Below are 6000 nucleotides of genomic sequence, written 5' to 3' on the forward strand. Positions count from 1 at the left end.
AACTTGAGAAAATAGTACTAAGAAGAAAGATTTAATGTTCCTAATATATAAAGAATTTTATATTTTTAAAAATTACAATATAGATGTATTCTATTGTTTTTTGAGTCTATATTTTGTTGATTTCCTCTTTGATCTTTATGATTTCCTACCTTCTGACTTTTGGTTTTGTTTGTTCTTTTCTAATTCATTTAGGTGGTGGGTTAAGTTGTCAATTTGAGATTTTTCTTTTTTGAGAAAGGCCTGTATTGCTATGAATTTCCCTCCCAGCACTGCTTTTGTGGCATCCCATAGATTTTGAGTGGTTTTTTCTTCACTATCATTTGTCTTGAGGTATTTTTTAATTTCCTTCTTGACCCATTGGTTTTTTAGTAGCATGTTGTTTGGTCACCATGTAGTAAGTTTTTTCTCATTTTTTTCCTGTGGTTGATTTCTAGTTTCATGCAATCGTGGCCAGAGGAGATACTTGAAATAATTTCTATACCCTTCAATTTGCCAAGGTTATATTTGTTCCCGAGTATGTGATCAATTCTTGAGAATGTTCCATGAGCACTTGAGAAGAATGTGTATTCTGACTTTTTTGGATGTAACATCCTGAAAATGTCAATGAAGTCTAACTTTTCTCTTGTTTCCTTCAGGATCTCTGTTGCTTTATTGATTTTCTGTCTAGAGGATCTGTCCATTGATGTGAGGGGGGTATTAAAGTCTCCTACTATGATTTTATTCCCATCAATTTCTCCTTTTATGTCTGTTAGTATTTGTTGGAGGTGTTTGGGTGCCCCTATATTAGGGGCATATATATTGATGATTATAATATCCTCTTCTTGAATGGTTACTTTTACCATTAAATAGTGTCCTTCTTTGTCTTCTTTTATGGCCTTCATTTTAAAGTCTATTTTGTCTGATATGAGGATTGCAACTCCTGTTTTCCTGTCTTGTCCATTGGCAAGAAATATCTTTTCCCATCCCCTCACTTTCAATCTGTATGTATCCTTTGCCCTAAGGTGAGTTTCTTGTAGGCAGGAGATTGAAGGTTTTTGCTTTTTTATCCAATCTGCTACTCTGTGTCTTTTGATTGGAGCATTCAGTCCATTGACATTTAAGGTGATTATTGAGAGATGTTTATTTATTGCCATTTTAAACCTTGTATTCCAGTTGATTCTATATTCCTACATTCTTCCCTTTTTCTTTTTTTGTTGGATGGAGTACATTTATTTTATGCTTGAATACTTTTCTTTTCATTTTTCATGAATGTAATGTTAGCTTTTGATTGATTCTATATTCCTACATTCTTCCCTTTTTCTTTTTTTGTTGGATGGAGTACATTTATTTTATGCTTGAATACTTTTCTTTTCACTTTTCATGAATGTAATGTTAGCTTTTGATTTGTGGTTGCCCTGTTTTTTAAGTATGTTAACCCCTGCCTATAAGTGCTTGCTTTAGCCTGAGAGCCATGTAGGCTCAAACACATCATTAAAATAAAAAGAATCTATTTATTTCTCTACTTTCTTTGAAAAAGTAAACAAAACTGACAAACCCATGTCTAGACTCACCATGAAAAGGAAAGAAAGAACCCAAATAAATAAGAAAATAAAAAGAAGAAAGCACAATGGCTACTGCAGAAATACAAAAAAAATATGAGAATATTATGAAAAATTACATGCCAACAAATTTGACAACACGGAAGAAATAGACAACTTTCTGGAGTCTTACCTGCCAAAACTGAATCAAGAAGAAATAGATCAACAGAACTGACAAATCACTAGAAATGAAATTGGATATGTCATAAAAACACTCACTACAAATAAAAGTCCAGAACCAAATAGCTTCACAGGTGAATTCTACCAACTTACAAAGAGGAAATTATACTTATTCCACCTAAACTTTTTCAAAAGATTTAAGAAGAAGGAACACTCCCAAAGACATTCTATGATGCCACCATCACCCTAATTCCAAAACCAAAGTTACCACTAAAAAAGAAAACTATTGGCCAATATCTTTGATGAATATAGATGCAAAATTCCCAACAAAAATTTTGACAACAAAATCCAACAACATATCAAAATATCATACACCATAACCAGGTGGGATTCATCCCAGGTTCACAAGGATGATTCAACATATGCCAATCAATCAATGTCATACACCACATTAACAAAAGAAAAGTCAAAACCCACATGATCATCTCAATAGATGCAGAAAAATAATTTGACAAAGTCCAACATCCATTCATGATCAAAACTCTCACCAAAGCTGGTATAGAGGGAACATTCCTTAACATAATCAAAGCAGTTTATGACAAGCCCACAGCAAATAAAATCCTCAATGGAATAAAGCTGAAAGCCTTCCCAATAAAACCTGGAACAAGACAGGGATGCCCACTCTCCCACTGTTTATCAACATGGTACTGGAAGTCCTAGCCACAGCGATTAAACAAACAAAAGAAATCAAAGGCATCCAAATAGGAAGAGAAGAGGTAAAACTGTCACTGTATGCAGATGACATGATACTATATATAGAAAACCCCAAACACTAAACACAAAACTACTTGAACTTATCAACAAATTCAGCAAAGTATTGGGATATAAGATTAACATTCAGAAATCACTCACATTTCTGTATACCAACAACGAAATATTAGAAAAGGAATACAAAAATATAATACATTTTAAAATTGCACCTCACAAAATCAAATACCTCAGAATACACCTGACCAAGGATGTGAAAGACTTATATACTGAGAACTGTAAAACATTAATCAAGGAAATTGAGGAATACGTAAAGAAATGGAAGGATATTTCATGCTCCTGGATTGGAAAAATTAATATTGTAAAAATGGCCATACTACCCAAAGCAATCTACAGATTATTCAATGCAATCCTTATCAAATTACCCAGGAAATTTTTCACAGAACTAGAACAAACAATCCAAACATTTATATGGAACCACAAAAGACCCTGATTGCCAAAGCAATCCTGAGAAACAAAAACCAAGCAGGAGGTATAACTCTCCCAGATCTCAAGCAAAATTACAAAGCCACAGTCATCAAGACAGTGTGGTACTGGTACCAAAACAGACATAATGAACAATGGAACAGAATAGAGAACCCAGAAATAAACCTTGACACCTATGGTCAATTAATCCTTGACAAATGTGGCAAGAACATAAAATGGGGAAATATCATCTATTAAACAAAAATTGCTTAGAAACTTGGACAGTTACATGCAAATCAATGAAACTAGAACACACCCTCACACCATGCACAAAAATAAACTCCAAAGGGCTAAAGGACATAAATATAAGACAGGACACCATCAAACTCCTGAAAGAGAATATAAGCAAAACATTCTCTGACATCAACCTTACAAATGTTTTCTCAGGTCAGTCTCCCAAATCAACAGAAAGAAAAGCAAAAATAAACCAGTGTGTCCTAATCAAACTGAAAAGCTTTTGCACAGCAAAGGAAACCAAAAAGAAAACAAAAAGTCAACTTAGAGAATGGGAGAAAATAGTTTCAAATGATGCAACTGACAAGGGCTTAATCTCTAGAATATATAAGCAACTTATACACCTCAACAGCAAAAAAGCCAACAACCCAATGGAAAAATGGGCAAAAGACCTGAATAGACATTTCTCCAAGGAAGATATACAGTTGGCCAACAAGCACATTAAAATATCCTCAGCATCACTGATTATTAGAGAAATATAAATCAAAACTACTATGAGATACCACCTCACAACCAGTCAGAATGGCCATCATTAATAAGTCCACAAATAATGAATTCTGGAGAGGGTGTGGAGAAAAGGGAACCCTCCTGCATTGTTGGTGGGAATATAAGCTGGTACAGCCACTATGGAGAACAGTTGGAGGTACTTTAGAAATCTACACATAGAACTACCCAGCAGTCCCACTCTTGGGCATATATCTAGACAAAACTTACCTTAAAAGAGACACATGCACCCGCATGTTCATTGCAGCACTATTCACAATAGCCAAGACATGAAACAACCTAAATATTCACTGACAGATGATTGGATGAGGAAGATGTGGTATACATACACAATGGAATACTACTCAGCCATAAAAAATGAAATAATGACATTTGCAGCAATACGGATGCAACTAGATACTCTCATCCTGAATGAAGTTAGTCAGAAAGAGGAAGACAAATACCATATGATATCACATATCTGGAATATAAGATACAGCATAAATGAACTTTTCCACAGAAAAGAAAATCCTGGACTTGGAGAATTGACTTTTGGTTGTTCAGGGGGAGGGAGAGGGAGTGAGATGGATTGGGAGCTTTGGGTTAATAGATGCAAACTATTGCTTTTGGAATGGGTTAATAATGAGATCCTGCTGTGTAGCACTGAGAATGTTGCCTAGATACATGCAACCAGGCACAACAATGGGAGAAAAAATTATGTATACATGTATGTGTAACTGGGTCCCCATGCTGTACAGTGGGAAAAAAATTGTATTGAGGAAATAACAATAAAAAATTCAATATAAAATATGTAGAGGATATAAAACAAATTTTACATAAGCATAGATTTATAAACCTGAAAGTGTTATATGAACATATTAGTAATCAAGAAAGACAGTTTAAACAATGCTGTGCTTATCAAAATGGGACAGTAAAGCACATAAAATTGAATACTGATACTGTAGAATATATGAAGCTGTTTTTGGAAAAGCAATTCAGTATTTTATGTGAAGAAATTGAAACGTTTTGTATCCTATGGTGTATTATCTTAGGGAAAATTATATTCAGTGGATACTTTCTATGTGAGGTTTTTGTTATTGTTGTTGTTGCTGTTTTAAACAGCATATGGAATTTCCTGTGTAGGGGTCAAATTGGAGCTGTGGCTGCAGGTCACAGCATTGCCAGATCCAAGCCTCATCTGACCTACACTGCAGTTTGTGGCAGAGCCAAATCCTTAACCTACTGAGTGAGGCCAGGGACCAAACCTACATCATAATGATAGTAGTCAGGTTCTTAACCTGCTGAGCCACAACAGGAACTCTATATGAGCATTTTTATCACAATACGATTTATAATTTAGAAATGTGAATGCAACACAATATTCAATATTATGAACATTGTAATTGATGTGTAATTCACTTCAGAATGTTAAATATTAAATTGTGACAACACTCATTATTTAGTGTTCAGACACAATTCACACATTTAAAATTAAAGAGACTTAATGAAAGAGATTGGTTATAGGGATATCAACGGGCTAGAGTGAAAGCTAGGGAAAAGGGAAAGGAAGTGTTGTCACTAAAGGCCTGGGAGTCTTGCCAAATTCTGGAGCCCCTTGTAACCCTCACTACTGAGCTGATGGAGATGCTGCATTCTGGGGCTGCTGGTAGAGATTATTCCCTGATGCAACCCAGAGGCCTGTATCTAACCAATGACACTGAAGCTGCCTTTGGTATACTGAATCTTGCAGCTGCAGCTGCCAGAGAACTTCACTAGAAGTAAGAAAAAATATGAAATATCTTTTTATATTTTTTCCCACTATCCAATGTCTTCCAGGATGTGCACTCTCAGAGTCTTATGGGAAACCAGGTGACAAAGTCGTTAGGAGAAACCATCTGCAGACTTAAACCTTGGAGAACACAGGAGGTCCCAGCCTCAAAGTTTGGAACTTACAAGCAGAAATCACTGTCTGGACAAGGATGCCGTGTAAACCAATCAACCACATAGGTAGAAAAATAGTTCAGGAGGAGGCAAGATTGTGGAAGAGTAGGGGGACACGCTTGCCCTCTTCCACAAACATAACAACAAAAAAACACATCTACAGGTTAAACCACTTGCCCAGAACAGCATCCAATCACTGGCAGAAGAACCTAAACTCAATAATGGCAAGAATCTCATGACATTACTAGGTAAAACAAGAGAAAAGAGGAGAGTGAGAGAAGGTTAATCTGAACTGGACAGGTGCTCCCACAAGGGAACTGTGGAGGAGAAAGTGATCCCATGCTCTGGAGAG

The 6000-nt window shown here is 35.6% G+C and overlaps 1 pseudogene; it reads left to right on the forward strand.

The window, feature by feature from the left end:
- The window catches only part of LOC100516070 (olfactory receptor 2T29-like), a 31796-nt pseudogene extending 26082 nt beyond the window's left edge, over positions 1-5714 (forward strand).
- Positions 5715-6000: the final 286 nt, after the last annotated feature.

This window comes from Sus scrofa, chromosome 2 (genome assembly GCF_054392235.1).
Source record: "Sus scrofa isolate SSC_HxYL_T2T_F1_AM1 chromosome 2, Sscrofa_HxYL_maternal_Yorkshire_Landrace_v2.0, whole genome shotgun sequence".
Taxonomy (NCBI): domain Eukaryota; kingdom Metazoa; phylum Chordata; class Mammalia; order Artiodactyla; family Suidae; genus Sus; species Sus scrofa.